At 45.6% G+C, this 22185-nt stretch overlaps 1 protein-coding gene across 2 annotated transcripts in view; it reads left to right on the plus strand.

Annotated features, from left to right (window-relative positions):
- Window positions 1-8138: 8138 nt before the first annotated feature.
- The window catches only part of Wdfy3 (WD repeat and FYVE domain containing 3), a 241057-nt gene continuing 227010 nt past the window's right edge, over window positions 8139-22185 (plus strand). The window contains exon 1 of one of the 2 annotated variants that reach the window (XM_039091828.2): window positions 8139-8241. The gene's annotated coding sequence lies outside the window, so the exon portion shown is untranslated. Of the gene's footprint in view, window positions 8242-16954; window positions 17095-22185 lie in introns of those variants that run through there. The other variant, XM_039091827.2, reaches the window with a different exon arrangement.

Raw genomic sequence — 22185 nt, forward strand, 5'->3', positions numbered from 1 at the left:
TAGGTCTTGCTGTTCCATTGGCCTTTTCTGAACAGGATTCCCTAAGTGCACATTTTAAGGGGTTTAGCTTTGTTAAAAATAGATCCCATATACAGGAATTTAAAGCTCCGTGAGGCAAACACAGGAGTGGGAGTAGCTTTGCACATTTGGTTTAGAAGGACAATTTAGGGAGTCTACAATCTAAAATTGGTTACTCTGCTGTGATTTTTAGACTAGATTACTACCTAGAGAAGAGGAATATAGAATATGAACAGAATTAAAAAGAAAATATAAATTCAACATTTATATATACACATGTATATGAAGATACCATTATCCGTGCTTGAAACGATTGAAGTTTAAAGAAAGAAAGAAAAACAGAACAGAGACTGGAGAGATGGCTCAATCTTCCAAGCAACGACCTCTACTCCAGAGGACCCAGGCTCAGTTCTCAGCGCCTACAGACAGCTCACAGTCATCTGCAACTCTGTTTCAGGGCATCTGATGGTCTCTTCTTTTTTTTTTAATTTATTTATTAAATATAAGTACACTGTAGCATCTTCAGACACACCAGAAGAAGACATTGGATCTCATTACAGATGGTTGTGAGCCACCATGTGGTTGCTGGGATTTGAACTCAGGACCTCTGGAAGAGCAGTCAGTGCTCTTAACCACTGAGCCATCTCTCCAGCCCCTAATGGTCTCTTCTACCTTCTGAGGGCACCTATCAGGTACAAATAGGGTATACAGACATACATATATACATATATACAGCACATATACATATACATATATATAATAAATAAAAATTTCTACAAAACTGGATCATCATCATCATCATTTTTTCTCAGTCTTTTGGCTAAAATCAAGTGCAGCATTCGTTCTTATCAGTTCAAAAGCTGGAACATCAGATCAAAGCAGGAGAGGCAAACACCAAATCTGAGCACTGCTGTAGAGGCAAGAGGGTCACAAGTTCAAGGTCATGTTTGGCTGCATAATGACCTTGAGGCCAGCCCAAGTTACCTGAGACCCTGTCTCAAAAATAAGCAAACACTCTGGATTAAAAAAAAAACAAACAAACCCTGGAACATCTAATTTATAAGTTCTTATAGGTGGCCATGTGCACTGAAGGTGAGAAAGCCAGAGACGCCACTGGGAAACCGTCTGCACTGCCATGCTCCTATAGGGCCTTTGAACTGAACAGGGCAAGGTGCTGGACCACCTGACAGACTTTTCCACATTGGGCATTGTGCTGCTAAGCATTCATTGATTTCTGACCTAACAGGATCTAGAGTCATCTAGGAGACAAGTCTTTAGGTTGTTTATAAAGATGTTTTTAGATCAGGTTCACTGAGGTAGAAAGACCCACACTCGCTGTGGGTGCCACCATTCCATGGGCTGGGGTCTCCTACCAAATGAAGGGAGAGAGCAAGCTGAGAACCAGCATGCACAGCTCTCTGCCTCCCTCCCGGCTGTGGCTGCATCGCTCTCCAGCGGCCGTGTCTTCCCTACATGACTGACTATAATCCTTCAAACGGCGAGCCACAGGAAACGCGTCTCACCTTAGGTTGCTTCCTGTTGAGTACTTTGGCCACAACAAGCAAGGAAAGTAATCATTACAGGGGATTTACTTGTATGTCCGACAGCAGCAAATTTAGCTTCCGTCTTATTTTTAAATCTCAAAATTACATGTGGGAGCTGGATAGATGGCTCAGTTAGAAGAGTGCGCTTGCCTAGCATGCAGGAAGTCCTGGGTTCCATCCTCAGCACAACACAAAGTCAGGCATTGCGGCAACGCCTCTAATCCCAGCAAACAGGAGGTGCCTGCTGGGCAATAGAAGCCAAGGTCTTCCTTGCCTACCCAGAAAGTCCAAGGACAATTTCGAGTAACAAGACTTGTTCTCAAAAAACAGTAACAATTTCACAAATGACTAGTGTCGGGATGGAAATCGCAGCTCGGGTTGAGACAAACCACACCAAGCCAACACGGTCTCACGTGGAGGAGGTTTATTGAGATGGCGGAAACGGGGGTTGGGGATGGGGGGTTGGGGCTGGGGAGTAGGGGAGGGCTACGAGGTGGTAAGAGAGGGAGGAGAGAGAGAGAAAAGGGTAGGGGGCAGGAAAGGTCTGCCTTTTATTTGAAATGCGATGTAGCTGCTCCTGATGCTGGGAATGTATGACCGTTGCCATGGCAACAGATGCGCAGGTGACGTCACTGATTGCTGGAGGTGAAAGCAGTTCCTGAGACCAATAACTAGTTCCTCACATCCAGTAAAGTTCTTTATGAATTCCTGGATCCCACTAACAAGCCCTGTAAGCCTTTGTCTTTAAAGATTTGCTTTTATTCATGTGTGCATGCGTATGTGCGTGCGTGCGTACGTGCGTGCGTGTTTACCACATGTATGAGGGCACCTGTGGCAGCCAGAAGAGGGTATCAGACCTCCTGGACCTGGAATTACAAGCAGTTGAACAGCCCAACATAGGTTCTGGGACCAGGGTCCTCCAGAAGAGCAGCGAGAGCTCTTAATTGCTGAGCCATCTCTCCGCGCTACCTTTCCGCTTTTAAAATGTTTTAAAAATACGTTATATGTGGGCTAAGTTGCTCAACCTCTGAGTCTCGTTTTACTCGTCGTCAAGGTGGTAATTGTCACAATGCTATTTCGGCAGATTGGCTATGATCGTCAACCTGAGTGTTATGTAAACGAGCATTGTTAGACATTCTTTAACTGCTGGTTAATAGGAATTAACCAGTTGAGTAGGATTTGTCAGCCTGTAGGGTACGGAGATCAGGCACGAATGAAGGAGTGTAGAAGGTGGACTGTACAGTGCTATTTGTATAGAAATCTTGGTTTCTAAGACTTTAAAGAATTGGCAGTGGCCAGGTACAGTGGGTGCAAACCTCTGATCCCAGCGTTCAGGAGGCAGTCAGGATCTCAGTGAGTTCCAGGCTAGATCTACATAGCAGGCTGTGGTCTACATAGCAAGATCCAGACTAGAGCTACAGAGTGAAACCCTGTCTCGAAACACAAACAAACAAACAACAACAACACTAACAATTCTTTATATGACAGTAAGGTACCCTGATAATATACCATGATGATATGCCCCAAACTTGAAAATTAACAAATTTTCTCAAACAATGTTACCTTGAAATATCCAGATAATGTATGCATTGGAGCAGGGGGAAGTACTAAATAATAATATCACAATCATATTCAGGTTCAAAGTATCACCCACTCCACAATTATTATGAACTATGCCTTTAATCTTAGTACCAACTTTAATTTAAATCAATTTAAAACTCTTGTTTAAAGAGGTTACACCCAGATTAACTTGTCTGCTAATATGAGAGACTATTATAAACACTAGTTGGATAACTTTGCACAGTGCCTGCAAATGACCAAATTTAACAGTTCCAGGGATTTATTTGTTGATTTACCTGTTCTTGGTGACTTTATTTTTTAAGGCTGGAGACTGACTGTACGGACTCATGGAAAATCACAAACTCCACCACTAAGACACCCAGCCTCCAAGACTAAACCTTTATTTCTACTGCTTTTCCTGATGTCTGCAAGAGTTCTTCCTTTCTCACTAGAACACTACTTATACATAGATTACTGTTAAATAATATTTGATTCAATTTTCTGTTCAGAATTGTAGTTCTCCCCCACTTTAATCTCCTTGTTTGTGTGTATTGGGGCGGGGCATACTTAGACTCCAATCTTCTGAGAATGAAGTTTCCACACTCTACAATCAACCCCATCCCCATTCAGTTGCCAAGCCCCAGACACCCTGACAGTGAAACTGTGTGCTTGGAAGCCTAGTGACAGGAAAGTTGTCTTTCAATAGCTTCCCTTTTCTCTTCAAATTCACACAAAGCAAAATCGTCATGAGTCTTCCACTAGAAGATTTATCATCTCTACCTTAGGATTCTGGTATTGTCACTCCAAACCAGGGCTTGGGATCTCCACACATAAGCCCTGCCACTCACGTGCAGACCTCCAACCCTCTCCAATGTTCAAACCTCCCAGTGTCTATTGACACAGCTCAGATTCCTAAATCTGCTGTTCAGATTTGATCACATTTTCCTCACACAGACAACGCAACCATCACTCACTCACACCGGGTGCTTCTCCACATCTTGTGAGGTCACAGATGGAAGGAAAGGCCTTTCTCCTCCTGTTTCCTACTTTTCCATTCATCACCACTCAGTGATTCATTCATCAAGTATGTATTGAGTACCACCAGAGTACCAGGACCGTGACAACAGAGGAGAACAAGCCAGGGCCTTGTAATCACAAGACACTAAGGCCTGGAGAGACGGCTCAGTGGTGAAGAGCAATGATTGCTTTTCCAGAGGTCTTGAGTTCAATTTCCAGCAACCATATGGTGGCTCACAACCATCTGCAATGCAATCTGATGCCTTCTTCTGGTGTGTCTGAAGAGAGTGACAGTGTACTCATAAATACAAAATAAATAAATAAATAAATAAATAAATAAATAAATAAATAAAGACACTAAAACAACTTATACATGTGTATCAATTACTTTCCTTTTACTGTGATAACACACGACCAAGGGAACTTATAGAAGAAGGAGTTTGCTTGCCTTGTCATTCCAGGGACAGAAGAGCTGGCAGGCTTAGCAGCAGGCACAGGAAGAGGAGAGCTCACATCTTGAACCAGAAACAGAAAGCAGAGAGAGCAAACTGGAAGTGTCAGAGAGGACTTTTTTCCTTAAAGCTTTTCCCCAGTAAGGTTCATTCCTCCAGGAAGCCAAACAACCTAAAGCTCCACAATGGCTCCCCTACTGGAGATCAAGTGTTCGAATGCCTGGGACTGTAGGAGACACTTCTCATACAAACCATCACAGCATGTGGTGGTGAATATTGACTGTCAGTGTGACTGAAATCGGTTAGAAGGCAAACCTCTAACATGATGCCCTTGAGGGATTATATTGATTATCCTAATTGAGGTGCGAAGAGCCACCTTAAAATTGGGTGGTGTCATTCCCTAGGCTGGGGTCCTGGACTGCACAAAATGGAGAAAGCTATCTGAATGTGTGCAATCATCTCTCGAAGCCTCTTGATGGCAGGTGCGATGTGACCAGATGCCTTGAATTCCTGCCAAGTTTTCTCCACCCTTGAACTGCGAGCCAAAATAGACCCTTTGTCTCTTAAATTACGTTTGTCACAGATTTTTATCACAGCAACAAGAAAAAGACACTAACACACAGTAATGGGGAGGGGAGGCATAAAACAGGACTAATGCATACTTAAAATCAGCTAAGGGTTAGTCTAATTTTTTTTCCTAAAATTTGAGAGGAATGTCTCATATTGTGAGTAGGAAAAAAGTTCACTTTGGCAATCATGAAGCCAGGAGGAAAGATGTGAAACATATTTTAGCCAGTGGATAATTGCTAAGAAAGACAAAACACATTAAAGCTAATGAAGATTCCAAGTCATGCTTGAAACATTGTTTTAGCTCATCTTCTACCTACTTGTTAGCCAGCGATTGAGATACAGGGTAATGTGGCTATCCAATAGATGCTACTGTTTCTACTAGATCATGTCCTGCTGGAGGCCAGCAATACCTAGACTTTAATGTATTTGCAACCACTACAAAAAGCGAGGGTTAGGCTAAATGATATATCATTGATCCAATGAGCATTTGTCCTGCTCTCTTCGACCAAGATATTAATTTCAAAGACAACTACAAAAAATTATTCTAAACATAATGACTGTTGCAAATCTCGGTAGTGTGTATTATTTAATTGGCGGTGATCTGTCACTTGTTATATTGCCAACCCGGTGGAAACAATCCATTAAGATAAAACTGTTTGTTTTCTTAGTTTGTCATGGGAACATTTATCTGCTCCCTGCTTGTGCTTGCGGGAAGACACAATTCTCATAACTGGAGTCAGTAGCCCTTCTGTATTATGTGGAAGCAAACAGCCAGTCAATATTCAGAGAGCAAGTGCAATATGTCTGCACCAATAAGGAATGAGGAAACCAGAGGTCGAGACAAGATAAGAGCGGCGAAGCAGATGCAGAATGAGAACAGATCTTTCACACGGGCCAAAGGAAGCCGAGAGGGAAGGAAGCAGACAGACGGAGAAGTAAGCAACATTTAGATGTGGAGGCCAGGCGCAGGTATCTTCACAAGAAGAGTACTGCCGAAAGATCGTAGATTGATGAAGTTCATTGATCAGGAAGGATATAGCAGCTGGGAATATGGGTAGTGGGGAGACTGGCCCACAGACGCCGCTAACAGGTAAAAATCTTCTCCCTGCACTCCCTGAGGAGAGAGATGCAGTTGCCATGCTTCCTCACCTGAACCAGCTACATAATTCTATCTCTGGAGCCTTGTTGGGGAGTTTCTGCCAACCATACACCATACACAATGAGCTACAAATATTTATCCCTGAGCCCCAGGGAGTCCACAGCTCAGTGAGATGAACTGCCCCTGTTTATGTGAAGAAAAATATTCAGTGCCTCAAGACGCTGAAGTCCTTGGGTTCAAGTTCACTGTGTAGAAGTTTCTGTAAACTCAGTTTACTTCTGCTTAATTATTGGCAACAGTTTTTATCTCCATCTTAGACTGTTTCTTGAAGCAAACTTTGTATTGGTCATGGTGGTGATGGTACTGGGGATTGAACCAAGGGCCTTGTACATTCTAGGCAGTGCTTCTCCACTGAACTGTATCCCCAGCCCAGATCGATTAGTTCTTCATGAGGATAATTAAAAAAGAAAAAAATGGAGGAGGAGGAGGATAATAAACCAGGGGTCACTGGAAATGGCGGCTAACACCTTAATTCCATGTCTTAGGTTGCTTCTGTTACTCTGATAAAATATTGAACAACTTGGGGAAGAAATAACTTTGTTTGGCTTGCAGTTTACAATGCATCACTGAGGGATCCACAGTAGGAACTCTAGGCAGGACCTGAAGCAGAAGCCATGGAGGAATGCTGCTCACTGACCTGCTCCCGGGCGGCTCATTCAGTTGGCTTTTTTATACCCAGCCCACCTGCCTCCTCATGTCAGTCACTAAGCAAGCAATGCCCCACAAACACGCCCACCAGCTGCACCGAGACAATTCAGAAGCTAAAGTCCCCTTTCCCCAGGTGACACTAGTGTGTGTGAAGTTGACAAAACTAACCAACACATCCCAGTACCTGAGGAAGAAAGCCAGGAGGATTGCCGTGAGTTTGAGACCGGTCTGAATGACACAGCTAGTTACAGAACACCCTGGGCCTTGTTTAAAAAGTCAAGTGATTGGAAGTGTGAGATGTGTCTAAAGCAGACAGCAGGAGGAGGGGGTCTCTTCTGCTACTACGTCTAGGAGGAAGGATCACCAATGGGGGCTTTTGCAGCACTGTGGCACGGTTGTAAGAAGGAGGCACACACAGAACTTACAGTCGATCGATTCTGTTCACGTAAGGTAAGAGTGCTCCTTATGCAGCTCAAGGTGCTCCTCGACGTTTTACTCCTGAGGTGTGGAAGGATCTACAGTCTGACTTTGACATGACTACCTCAGGAATGAAGTTGTGTTCACAGTGTCAGAGCACCCCACTCTTGGCTTGGTTGGCTCACTGATGACAAACCACGCATGCTTACATCTGGATTTTTGGCTTTCCTTTCTTCCCAATTTTGTGTGTTGCCTTCTGCCTCAGTCACCCTCATTCCTTATGCACCGTGGTGGTTTGAATGAACATGGCTCCCATAGGCTCATAGGGACTGGCACCATTAGGAGGCGTCGCCTTGCTGGAGTAAGTGTGACACTGGGGACGGCTTTAAGGTTTTAGCTCCTCCAGTCAGACCCGGTATGGCCCTCTCTTGTTGCTGTATGCCAGTCCAGATGTAGAACTCTCAAAGACCTCTCCAGCACCCTGTCTGCCTGTGTCCCTCCGTGCTTTCCACCGTGACAGTGGCAAAGAGTTGCCATGGTCAGCCAGGCTTGGTGGCACACGGCTTTAGTTCCAACACTCAGGAGACAGAGGCAGGTTTATCTCTGAGTTCAAGGCCAGCTTGGTGTACACGCAGGGGAGAGAGAGAGAGAAGAGAGAGAGAGAGAGAGAGAGAGAGAGAGAGAGAGAGAGAGAGTTCTAGAACAGCCAAGACCATTCCACACAGAGATGTCCTGTCATAGTATCTCTTCATAGCAACAGGAACCCTAAGACAGGTACCCAGCTCATCTTTTAGGATTGGACTCAGCCAGACACAGTGGTGCACGCCTGTAATCCCAGCCCTCAGGGGGACTCAAGGTACAAAGATTGTGAATTGGAGGTCATCGAAGACTACCTGGTAGAAACTGCCTTGGGGGTGGGGGGGAGGAGCGGTCTATAAAAACCAAAGTGATTGGATATTTCATAAACACAGTACTTACATAATTTGCTTGAAAAACCCCTACAACCTTTAAGGATTTCCATTCCATGTGTGTATTATTTGTGTTGCTCATATGTCCGTGTGCCTGTATGCATGAGAGTGTCGATGTCTGTGTAGGTCAGAGGAAGACACTGTCTCCTGTGGAGCAGCGATTGTGAGCGCTCTGATGTGGGCGCTGGGAACCAAACTTGAAGCCCTCTTAGCTGCCGAACCATCTCTCCACTCCCTTTAGCATTCCACACTCCTATCACGGATCATTTACATTTTGAAATGTAACTATTCAATTTGCCCGCCATCCTAGCCAGATCTGAAGACCCTTGACGTCTGTATAAGACAAGCCGATGGCGAGCGGCGGTCTCTTTACTCTCCACGGCTGTATTAATATTTCATTTCTACCTCTTGCACATTTCGGTAGTAATGGTTGTGGTTTCGTGCTCTGGTAGGCAGGCGAAAGTGGAAGTTTTCCACGTCCCCCTTTTACTTCTAGAGTGGTTTAAATTGTGCTGTTAGCCCGTAAATTGGGCAATCTGATGTTGCCCACCCCTTCTTCACCTTCCCGTCCCAGTGGATGTAACCTATGGAAATAGAAGCAAGACACTAAGTCTTAAGTCTTACCAGCCAAAGGTCTGAGTCTAGATTTCAATACAAGAAATGCATTGACAGGTTAGACACTCAAGTGTGGGAAGTCCTCCTCCAGCCGTGTCCCTGGCACCGTGCTTCTGTATGTGCAGCTTCTCCTGATGCCCTCTATAGAGGTGACAACCGGGAGGAGGTGGCAGGCAATCTGAGAAGGTGGCAGACCATCACCTTTCCATGGTGACCTCACCTATTTCAGCGGTGCACACAGCACAGCCACGATTCCCCAGGACGTGTTGGGACACTGAGAATACAGGAGATGTGGGTTCGGGTTTGAATACCCGTGGCCAGAACACCATGAGGATCTTCATTCCTAAAGCACATTTTATGCAGAGTGCCATCGAGGAGAAGCACCAGGAGTGAGAGCAGGTTTAGGAGATGGTACCCACTTTTAAAGAGCTCAGTATGAAGCGTCAAGAAGACCATTGGCTCTAAGCTGAAAGCGTGGGTTGGATACACTGGTTTATGCCTTCTGTGTATAGCCTTGAAGTCACCAGACTGCAGAAGAGAGCATTAGGGTGATAGCATCAATGTAGCCAGCAGGAATGGAGGTGGGGGGAGTGGATGCGGGGTCAGGCAGCGGAAGCTGGTCAAGCAAAGGAGAAAGCATGAGAGGAACCAGGAAGACACAGAGTGCCCATACCAGGGAAGAGCTTGGCAAAGGGACAGGGCGCCTAGCATGCTGGGAGATAGTGTCTTATGGTGCATTGGGAGCTCATTGAAGACTTTGGTGTGGGCTTCAACAGGGAAGAAGTGTTGGGAGTCAGAGACAGAACTGACAAAGAGTGGATATTGGAAACCGAGGTGTTGTATATCTGTAACCTCAGAACTCAGGAGGTGAGGCCAGACGTCCCAAGTTCCAGGCCAGTTGGCTCATATAGGAAGGCTGTATTTCAACAATGACAAAAGAAGACACTCCAGAAGTTACATGCGCTTATAGTCAGTCTTGAATATCATAGACTTATTTGCTGGGCTTCCCCAGAGGGGGCAGTGACCAATCTGAACATCCTCATCACCGGAAACACACTCTTGGACACAGCGGGATCATTTTTAACCAGATAGCTGGGAGATCCAAGGAATCTGATACCTAAAATTGGTCTTCACAGTCATTGAATGAAATTCAGATTTATTTGAAAAATATTTGGCATAGAGTATATAATGTAATTGATTTTTACAGAACTTTAAATTGAATATAGAATTTAATTTCTTGACAAGACTAGAAATAGGGCACTCTCTGCTGACGAGTGATTCTGTACAGAAGCCCAAACTCTTGAGACAATTTGAAAAAATGCACAGCCGGGCACAGGTAATCCCAGCCCCTGGGAAGTAGAGTCGGAAGGATTGTGAACTTGAGGCTAGCTAGTTACATCTTGAGATTATATAGTAGGACTGGGCTACATAGTGGGTTTACATGAGTTCGAGGCTAGACTGGTCTACATAGCAGGATTCAGGCCAGGAAGGGCTGCATTGTGAAATCCTGTAACAAAAGGAAAGGAAATCAGGGGACAGAAGCAATGGCTCAGTACTACATAAGAATAATTCCTGGTCTTCAGAGGACCCAGGTTTAGCTCCCATTACCTGCATGGCAGCTGGCGAATTGTTATTTCAGTTCTAAGGGGGTCTGGCACCCTCTGGTGGCCTCCCAGAGCATTAGGTACATGGTGCACATATGTACATGTAGACAAGCACTCAGATACATAAAGTGAAATTCATTTGAGGGAAGGCAAAGAGCGAGTGGGCGTGTTCCGTGAGTGGGCGTGTTCCCGGTTGTCTCCTTTGTTATTGCGTCACGCTGATTCTCATTGCATGGGCATGTCAAAGGTTCCACTAAAAAGAAACTTTATTTTTAAAGGTAGCAGATGCCAAGAGGAAAGAAAGAACAAGAGGTAAAAACACCAAATATCAGCTGTGGAAGGTCTAGATCCAGCTAGGGCAGCATCGCACAGATGCTTTCCAAATATGATGCCATCTTAAAGACAGCTTGCTTCCAAATTAGTGATGCCGAGATTTGCATAGCAGAGCCCAGGAGGCAATTGTGAAGAAAACAAATATGTTTTCTACTCTTAGCACAACATATAGGAAAGAACTACGAACAAATAATGAGCCGTATGAATATTTATATTCCAACAGAAAGTAGTCCGTGTTTAAGGTCATCAATAATCCAGGATGTTTTATCCATTCGTTAAATTACTATATTTCATTAAGCTGCGATAATTCCTAATTGCTTGTCGACACTTTTCTACTATGAGGTAAACACTTCTCTAATGGAAAGCAATGTTACCAAAACAGGAAAAGCCCCAACAACTGCCGACTGGTCCTGCTGAGTTTGCAGGTATGAACCAGATATAACCACAGAGCAGTTCCATCCGCGTTGCAGAGAAAGGCTGGCTCAGGGCTTTTATAAATGCGCTTTTGGAGTAGGTGAAGAACAGGCCAGGGTGGGTCAGCCTGGATAAAGGTCCTGTGGCAGAGGGGCAACATAAGAAGAGGAGACTAGAAGCAGGCCAGCATGAAAAAGTGCAAGAAACCACATTCTGAGTGGAGACTGGAGTTATAGGTAGCTGTCCCAAACGCTGTGAAGATTCTTCAGCCGACACAGTGGACCAGAAGGAGTCCAGGGAAATGTGAGTGGAGCAGAGGTGAGGCTGTTGTAGCTGTAATTGGGAAACCAGATTAGTATCAGAGAAAACAGAAAGCACAGTTCCTATTTAAGAAGATGCGGGAAGTCCGGCTGCTTGGCAGTGGACTGGAGGAAGGGGAAGAGAGAGATTGAAATGTCACAAGTCTGCCTGAGAGACTTCCTAGTGAAACAGTTACACTTAAGGAAACCCAGCACAGGAGGGTGAAACATAGACTTCCTGGCAGCCCTGAGCATCGTTTGTAAACGTTACAGCCAGACTTGTATTGTGCACCTGTTGGTAATACTTTGTGTGCACTATTGGGGTAGAACCGAAAATTCTTGTATCTTCTGCCTGGTGCTATTATGTCATTTAATAGTGTTGAATTAGAACATAAGAATTAATTATTCTTCACCCCTTATATTTTTGGCACGATTAGCAGACTTAGAACAGGCTGTGTTATGGCTAACTCAGTAGCCTAACATGAGGAGGCCTTGCTGAAGCCGTAGGCATGGGCGGTGAGCCTGGAATCTAAGTTCTTTGCAGGCAGAGGCCTGTGGCTTGTGGAAATTTCAAGCCAACTAGGGCTACCTAGGGAGAACTTGTTTCAAAAAAAGAGATAAACAAAAGAGAATAAATTCCTAGTTTTTTTTTTTTCTTGCTTCGAGATGGCTGACATTTTCACTCTGGCCGGCAGATGGCGGTATGTTATCTTGTTTAAGCATTTATAATCAGTTTTTGTTTTGAATTCTCCAGGCAATCCAAGAAATGACAGGGACCTTTTGAGAGTTCACCTTACACGTTTTTGACCCCCAAACTCCCTCAAACTCCTGTTCACTCTGAGTTTTACTAGTTTGTTGCAAATAATCATTTCTAGTTTCGTAAGTAGGAACCCCTACATTGTTTTTTTTTTTTTTTTTTTTTTTTTTTTTTTTTTTTTTTTTTTTAAATCTTTCCACAAAACTTTGCTGTGTAGCCCAGGCTGGCCTCCGATTCTCACCACCACATTTATCTTCTTAAACTTTATTCCTTAACATTTCTTTTTCTGAAAAAAAAGTCAATAGTGATCAGAAATTCTAAAAATAAAGTTTAATGTGTTTAATAGGGCACGATTGAAGATTTGACTGGCTTCCCTTTCCCATCAGAAAGATGAACCCCTTCTGCTCTGAAGTCTCTGGGCTTGAGACTTCACAGTCACATTCCCATGGTTGACTGTATGCTGATGCCTTCATATATATATATATATATGTAAATATATGTATATGCTCATAGCTGTTTGATGAATTAACCCCAGTGCTCAGACTGCTATCTTGCACTTGGGAAAACATTAGAAATATGCTGGTTTTGAAGTTCTAAGTTCTTCATAACTCCATAAAGAAATACAGAGAAGTGGGAAATCAAAACATACAAGTGGCCTTGAGTTCTGCAGAGCAAGTCCCAGCCCATCCTGGCCTACATAGTAATTATCTCAAAAAAAAAAAACAAAAAAACAAAAAACAAAAAAACACACCAAAGACAAAATATCAGGAGGCCTCCACTATATCCAGAACTAGGCGTGCTTTCAACAACATCTTCAAAATATCCCATTTCCATTATAATCATGATCATTATGATAATCAAGAGAAAAAGTGTGGCTGCTCAGTTTCCTCCTGTGGTCTTGTTACGCTAAAGCTCACAGAAGCCTCATTTGTGTTATTTACTTAAGTGTAAACAGAAACAATCCACCAAGCTACAAACTCCCCAAACAAAGGGGCTGGACGCTCCAGCGCCTCCTTTGAATGTACGTACAAGAACAAGAGGGAAAAATGCCTCTAATTGGAACTTTCCAAATGCATTTCTCCCCAATTAGAGTCAGTAACGACTGTAAATGGCACCGTCTTGGGGACAGCTCATCAGTTAATTATACGGAGTCCTCTAAATTGAGGAGGGAAGAATGATGCTCGGTTTTGATCATTACAGATAAATATGGCTTGTCATTAATCACTTGAGAGTTTTAGACAGTCTGTCAGAGGCAAACAGGGAGCAGAAATACTCGTCTTTTACAAAGAACAGAGATTATGACAATAGCAGGGAACATTTACTTAACTCTGCCTTCCTGTCTGGGGTATGCTTTTTCACAAACATTTCGGTCACGTGATCCCCAGAGACTCCCATTTGCTTGCCCAGTTTCTCTTCCATCTGCTTCTTCTAAACAAGGGGAAACAATACGGTAATTCTATTATTGTAGCTAATAACCTGGGAAAATGGAAGTACATTTTAAATAGGATAGTTACATAATTTAGCATGTTAAGTGAAATCTGAATGTGTCAATATGGCTAACATCTATGTAACTTTCGTCTTCTAACATCTTTAACACTCCATGTTCTGGTAACATCTTAAAATTCTAGAATTTGCTTCATTTACATACATATGTATATTGTATGAATATGTACACAACGTATATATCAACATGTACATATATATGTATATACGTGAATGATAATCCCATTTGCCATTAACCTTTCATTTTATAAGTAAAACATAAAAGAAGCAATTGTCTAAATAGAGAAATTTGAGTTTATTATTTCTCTTGGCAATTTTCGAATTGCTCTTTCAAAGCATGTCCTTCCTCCTCGCCGTCTCTCCCGTCAGTCACTTGTTGTCCTCTGCTTGTGTTCACAGAGTCACCACGAATCCGTGGCTTTTGCTTGTTGTCGGGCACAGCCCCTCAACTGCTATTGTCTACAGTCACCTCGATTCTGAATGGAAGTTAGGAACCAGACTCCTGGTGCAGAACTGTTTAGCAATAGCCCTTCAGCTTCCTCTATCCCCAGAGGAGTTTGCTGCACATGCCTAGAACTCCCTCCATCTGGCCTCCGCACAAAGGGCTTATCCCACTTTAACACAGTCTTTGTTTTATGAGGAGTGTGAGTTCATCGGAGTGAATACACATGACACAGTAGTCATGTTGCTGGAGAACCTGATCTGACCATTTCTTTTTTCCTAATACTTAACCCCAAGATGACAGAAACTACATTTGGCCGGCAACAAAGATCCAGGAAGGTAAGGGCTATGACGGTGACAGATCTGAAGCAGAGCTGAGAGAAAGCAACTGGGAAGGGTCTTTTCCTGACCATTCTTATAATACTTATATTTGTATGGCTTCGGCAAAACAATAGAAGGCAGCTGGGTTTGTGTTTGTGCACTGGGAGAAAACCTTTGTGAAATACTGTCCATAAGATGCCAGCAAGAACATTGCCACATTTGCATACTGATGCACCCTTGAACTTTATTGCAATGTTATTTTTTCAATGGAAAAAAACATTTATAATCACTGTACTGATGTCTTAAATTTCATAAATTTTCTTCTTACAATTTCAATTACAAAAATTAATTCGAAACCTCATTATTTAGTTGAAGAGCTTCCTTTTTAAAATGCATGGTGGTCTCAGTGTTGACTCAACCGATTTTCTCACCCTAAAGTAGCCATGCATCCAGTAGTTCTTCTCACCACACTCCTAGGCTGAAGAGCCCAGAATTTTGTGGTTACATTTGTGTAATGATAGATTGGAGAAAAGAATCAAAAGATTACACATCAAAGGGCCAAAGAGGAGAGAGCAGCAAGAAGGAAACAGAAGCAGGCACACCCCTCCCCCACCCAGCGACTTGGCCCGTAATGATTAATTTAAAACCGTATTACAGAACGCTGTAGCAAAGACTATTTGGGTTTAAAAGAATTCTGTACATGGCGCAGAATGAATTAAAACAGTCGAATGGCCAGTTTCACTACGGTTTACTCTGTGAGCCTTAGAAGAAAACCTTCAGATTCCTGTTCCCCCTTAGAAGATCTTGTTATAAAAGTAGGTTTTTGAAAACGGTTTGTTCTGGTCTATTCTTTCTGAACTTAAGAACATTTACATTTTTTTATTCTGAAGTCTGATCCTTGTCTCTTCCCTTCCCTGCCTCCCTAACTCAGAGCAATTCTTCTATCCCCCTGAAGCACCCCCCAACCTCATCCATCCCACAGCAGCCTCAGCACCGGTTGTACACGCATGGCTCTCCACACCTGGGTGAAGGTGCTTTTTCCTGCCAGCGGGGGGTGCCCATAAACAGCAGGAACCGCCCCCTCCCCATAAAAGCTACGTCTGTCAGTCCAGTGCTGACTGAACCTTGTAGCAAACAGCGAGTAAATCATTACAACTGGATCCAATTCCAAACACAAACTGGCTTTAAAAAAAGGACACAGCAAGTCCAAATTGCTTCGGTTTTGTTTTGTTTTGTTTTTTTGGTTTTTTTTTTTTTTTTTTTTTTAAAGAGGAAATCCTGAAACTGCTGTAGATTGCAGTGTTGGGAAAACAAGCTCGTGTCTCCAGTTTCTGTAACCCTACTTCCCCACTCTGAGCTGTTTAAAGGAGTTTCAAGCATTCGTGCTGACTCAGTTTCGTCCCCGCTGCCAGAAGTGTGACCCAAACGGTGTGCTGGGTTGACTAGAACAGAGACAAACTGATGACCGCTTGGCTGCTTCAGGTGTTCCAACCAATCCATACTTATTTGGTGCAAACATTGTGTTGGTCAGGTCTATGGAGGTCTAAAGAATGACCTTTCCAAACAGGGCGAACCTAAAATCTCAGTGGAAGGTCTCAAGGTCATTGACCCAGGACAACCGTGGAGACTGGAAACTCCTGGGTCCCCCAGCAGCGCCGGAGGAGGTGGGGGGTTCGAGGCTGCGTAGTGAGAGAGCTGGCGTGGGCAGTTCTTTTGTACTCCAGCTGGAGTAAAATGAACGCAGGCTTGCGTGTTTTCATCGCTGGTGACAGCATTCAGCAATGGGTGTAGGGTTCAGGGGCGCGCAGCGGTGCTTTCTCAGCAGGGTCCCCCGAGAAACCGGCGGAGAGGGTGAGCGCCGCGCCAGCGGATCCGGGAGCCCCGAGGCGAGGATAGAAGGGCACGGGGCGCGGACCGGGCTGCGCTCCTGCCGAGGGTGCGGGCAAGCAGGAGCAGCGGCGAGGGAAGGAAGTAGGAAAGAGGAAGGAAAGGCGGGAGGGGCCGGGCCCGGCCGCGCGGCTGCAGTTTCTGCGGCCGGCCTGGTAGGAGGAGCGGGAGGAGCGGGAGGTGGATCCCGAGCCGTCCGTCAGCCGGCGCGGGAGGTGGGGAGAGCGGGAGGAGGGGGAGGATTAAAGATGGCCACCAGCAGCTGCGGGAGACGGCCACCAGCCCTCACTTTCCGGGATGTTCCCCGCGGCCCGGCCCGGCCTTGATGGAGAGGAGCAGCCCGTGCAGCGCCGAGGCTGAGGCGGCGGCGGGGACCCGGCGAGGGAGAAGACGCGGCAGAACAGGGACCCGGGCGGGAGAAGGGAGCGGCGGCGGCGTCGCTGCCCTGGCCGCCTAGCACGGCTGCCGCCCCGGCCCCGCGGCTCGCGGACTGCAGCGGGCGCTCGGCCCCGGCCCGGCCTGGCCTGAGGGGCTTCCGGGCCCCGCGGCCCGGCCAGCGCGTCCGCGGTGAGTGCTGCTTGCCGGCTCGCCCGCTCGCCCGCGGGGCGCTTTGTTCCTGCGGGGCGGAGGCGCTGTCCGCGCGGGGACAGGCCGCGGCCCAGCCGCTCCCCCACCCGCGTCCTCCTCCGGGCCTGGAGAGGGCGCCGTCGGCGGCTGGTCCCGGGCGGCCGGCGGAGGGGCGTGCGGGGGCCTCGAGGATGGGGAGGCGGGGGTTGGGGGGGAGCGACCGCCGCTTCGGGCGGGCGGGGGCGTAACCCGGCGGCGTCCGAGGGTGGGGGTCAGGCCTGTCCCCTCGGGAGGACCCTCCCGGTGCCCATTCCCGGATCCCCCAGCCCCCACCCGCGCGCGCCAGGGCGCAGCGGAGCGCGGCCTCCATCCCTTGGGCGCCGTCTCCAGGGCCGCGGGCCTCTCCTGGCTCATCCCTCTACGCCCTGAGCTGCAAACCCTTCCCTGTGGAAGGGACCTGGGATGCTTCTGTTCTGCATCGGGGATGTGGTGGCATCACCAGCATTTCGCGGTTATGGCGGGGGTTGAAAAGGCAGCGGTGACCTTTCCGACCAGAGCCCTCTGGACTGTGGTCGCATCCGAGGTGCTGCGTTCCACTGATTTTTGACTCTCTGAGTCGGAGAGACAGATGATGAGTTCTTCCGTCGTAGAAATAATAGGAGAGAATCATAACAAGCAGATGTTTACCGTATGCATAGGTTTTCGGTACCTCACCGATGGTTAAGTGTTTTCTGTGGGAAAATGGTACTTGTGCATGTGAAAAACTATTTTTGTTCACTAATAGCTATGGATTGGTCAGTACCAAGTGGTTATTATGGTGTCTGAAAACCAAAAAAAAAAAAAGAAAAACAAAACCTTTTGCGTCGAGACAGCAGATTTCCACGTTGGCGACTATCAGCAGGTTTCACTGTCAAGACTGTATAGCAAGTAAAAATAACAAAAGAATTAAAATTTTACTCATTTACAGAAAAACTGGATGTGGTGTTAGTGTATAGTCTACTAAAAGACTGTACTCTATTAGTGTATAGGTCTAGTAAAAGTAAATTCCTCTGTAAATAAACGTGTCACCATGGGACCCTGCTGTGTACGAATTAGCTTGGCTTCCATTTATGTTTGAAAAGATCCGTGTTGCATTAGATTTGAGAACTAATGGTATTCGAAATCAGTACGTGTTAAACTTCGAACAGTTCTGCCTCAAGGAACTAGAAATACCGGTCTTTAAATAGTTTCTTTTCCTTAGTTGAAACCCATTCATGTAAAAATATGCTTCTAACAGAAAAATTTCTCTACAAATGTGCTGTGAGTTGGGAAACATGAGGCTCTGAAGTTACTTGGAAAATAGGAAAGGCAGTTAAACAGTAGCGTAATATTCCAGGATGAGAGCCTGTACTCTGAAGACGCCGAACTTTGCAAGCCTTCCGTGTTTACGTCTGGCATCCTCAGTATCACTAGTGTGCGCGTTCACTGGCGTCCTGGAATTTCCAGAAACTACCCTCAGAATGCAGCCTGCATTGGTGCTCCCCCACCCCCACCCACATTTCGGAACCACAAAGGATGGTGAACAAATGGACATCATAGTTAAAAGAATAAATATCATACTTGGGTGTGGTGATTCATACCCATTAGCCCAGTCCTGGGGAGGCCAAAAAAAGAGAATAAATAGCTAGGCCTTGTGGTTGCAGGCCAATCCGAGGAGCACGTGACACCGTCTCCAGAAACTAAAAGTTAGCGTGTGTGCTTTCCACCTGATTGTGTCTGGTGTCTGATGTCTGTGATCGGGAGTATAGCAGCGTACCACGTAAAGGTGGAGTGGATGACAGGTGGCGTGTAGAGCGTTCATTCACTCGCTCTCAATGAGACGTTAGGAAGACGTTGATCCCATTGTACAGATGAGGAATTAGGCAACTTTAGTGAAAGTCTAGGACCCCAGACGGTCTAAACTGAGAGCCAGTGATAGCCGTTGGTAGACGAGTAACGGATGTTTTAGGGGCTTGCTGGGGTGATCCAGGTATGCACACAGCTCTGCAGGCAAACCGCAAAGCCGTTCCTGCGGCATCCCTCCCACAACCACCTACCTTCCCGAGTTAGTGTTCTCTGTGATCCCACTGCACACGTCCCCTGCCTTTCCATCGCTTACGTCTCCGAGAGCCTGCTTGTCTGGCGTTTGCTCTGAGTTCCAGCCCCCTTCTGCATAGCCAATCTAGTCTGCACCCACAGCACCATTCACAAATTAACGACCGACCGCTTTAGTGTTTCTCAGGTTGGGTTTTACTTAGCAGTCATCGCCACGTGGGGACAGTTTACCTGTATCTGCAGTTGGGTGGTCTGTAGTACAGACAAGCGGAGCCTGTTGTGTGTCCCTAGGAAGGCCTTTTCATGCCTCTCCGCTTAGTCCTCAAGTCCTTGGCAACCGTTAATGTCCTCTGGGGAGCACCATCCAGATGCATGGTCGTACAGGATGTTGTCTTTTGTAACTTGGTGCATTCAGTGTAATGCCTGTGCTGTATGTAGAGCAGTGGAATAGCCGTGGGCTGGTCAGTGGGAACAACTGTGGCAATTGTTCTAGAGTAACAGTTATCATGGCCCATAGTAAGCTTTATAAACCAACACGAGAACTCACCCAAGGGCTCTGTTTAGCTGGTACTAACCAGCTCCAACAAACCGCTAACACTATGGCTTTTTTTTTTTTTTTTTTTTTTAAGCACGGTCCTGCCTTTTGTCTGTTCGTGATTGATACAGGTTTTGGTTAGTTAGGAGTACAGGTATTCTTGCCTTCAGCATGCAGGTCTGGTTTCCTTGACTTCATATGCAGAGGTCGAACTTTTAGGCCCTATCGGAAGTATCGAGGCAACTTGATCACGCTGCTGTACTGTTTGGCACGACTGCCAGCAGTGTCGCCATTCCTGGGCCAGCACCTCTTGTTGTTGGTTAGCCATTTATTGTGTCGATATCCATGTGAGCATGTGTTTTTAATATCTTTGGCTTCTTAGTTCATGTTTTCAGTAGTGTCTGGGACAGCAGGAAGTTTAGGACGCACGTCTCTCAGAACCCATTTTTGTCTCAGCTGTCAGCTACCTGTCTCACAGTGATAGCCGTAGCGTAATCCTCAGAGATTTTCCTCGTGACTTAGGACTTACTTACCTTTCATGTTGGGAAGTTAGCTCTTTGTAAGGAGATTGCTAAGAAATTTCTGTTTCAGCTCTTGCTCAGGCTTGGAAAAAAAAAAAATCCCAAGTTGCCATGCAGCTTGGGTTTCTGTTCGACTTTGCACTGAGGAGATTTTACCAAGGCCTTTTTAACAGTTCTAAAGCTAAAGCCAGGCGTGGTGCCAGCACTTGGGAGGAGGAGGCAGGCGCCCAGGAGTCTAAGGCTAGCCCCGGTTAAGTGGCAAGTTCGAGGGAAGTGCTGTATAGTTCTAGGGTAGGCGAAGTGTTGTGTTGAATTATATATATATTCATTGTAAACACTTAAAGTTTAAAAGTACTTATTTAAATTTTATGACACATGCACGTGTATGCAAACGCACCCCAAGAGGCCGGAGGTATGGGACCCCCTTGAGTTGGCCTTACGGGCAGTTGTGGGACTCATGACTCAGGTGCTGGGAATTGAACCCAGGTCCTTTGAAAAGCAGTATGCGCCTTGAATGGCTGAGCCATCATTCCAGCCCCCCCCCCCCCCCCCGTGCATTTAATGTTTAATAGTAAAATACATTTAATTAGTTAAATACATTTAGTCTAATAGTTTTAGAATACTATATTGTCAATTAGGCAGGAATTGTAAAATATGTAAGGAGTCAGATTACAATTTTGAATAATTACACTCGAGTACCTGCCATGTCAGACGCACCTGTGTAACCTCATCTGTTGGGTCATTGATTCTTTGTGACACTCATAACATGCATCTCGGGCAGGCGGCTTGCAAAACACTTGGAACAGCAGAGCTTAGAATCGAGTGGAAGAGACTATTAAACAGAGCCTCGCCTTAGTGATCCCCTGATGCATATGGGGCGGGGAGTCCCAAGAACCCTGATCTCAGATTAGTCAGGATTTCCTGCAGAAGCCCCCTTTACCTGGAGAAATCCAGAGTGCCAGGGGGGTGACTTGGCTTCCGGTGACAACAGGATGTGCAGATTCCCTCAGGAGGAGGGAGGCTGAATAGCAATGCTGTTTTCAGTCTAGTCCTTCACTCACTGCCCAACCTAATCTAGATTTAGGATGGCTAATACAAGAAAACTTGAGAAAAATCCAAACAGCAGGTCTGTTCTCTGCTACTGAGTTGTTATTTTGATAATTTGCCGTAGGTGGGGGCATTTATGGACTGAATACATTTAACTGTGTAGACTTTGATGTTACCCTCAGTCTGTGTTAAAACAAAATCACTACAGGAAAATGCAGTCGTGGCGTTGCTTTTTAGCATGTGTTCTTGGTTAAAGCATGTTTGGTATTTGTGACTACCATTGTGTTTTTTATTACGCACTATTTGTTAGCCTGTAAAGATACGATTTTTTTTTTTGATGCTAACATAAGGTGATATTTAGGTTTTCACAAGGAGAAACATATCTGACACCTAGTCATTCACTTAACATTTTGAAATAGTAGATGTGTAATTTTCTTCTTCTCATTTTGAGACCTGGTCTCTGTAGAATCCATTCTGCACTCTCCTCCTCTTGATGGCTAGCCTTCCTGACCGTTGGTCTGCACTGTCCTCTTGATGGCTGGCCTTCCTGACTGTTAGCAGTACTGTCCTTTTGGAGTCTACCATATCCAACTGCCATTTAATTAAAACAGAGCAGAACCAGCCCAAACCATACTGTTGAGTTCTACATCTGTATGCTGATATCCAACTGCTAGTCCGTGTGTAGCCACTGCGCGGTTGCTCAGGCCTGTCCACCTCAACATGTCTGAAACCTCCCTGGTTTCCTTCTCCCCCAGAGTTTATCCACTGTGCCTGCCTTCTTAGCTTTTTATGCTTCATCTCCTGTGCGGTTACGAGATTGAGACCCAGAATTCGTCACCCATTCCTCGGGAGTCCTGAGATCCACAGTCGCAGATGTCTCAGTCCTAATGCCTTCATCTTCTAAATATTACTCCT

This window comes from Rattus norvegicus, chromosome 14, assembly GCF_036323735.1.
Source record: "Rattus norvegicus strain BN/NHsdMcwi chromosome 14, GRCr8, whole genome shotgun sequence".
Taxonomy (NCBI): Eukaryota; Metazoa; Chordata; class Mammalia; order Rodentia; family Muridae; genus Rattus; species Rattus norvegicus.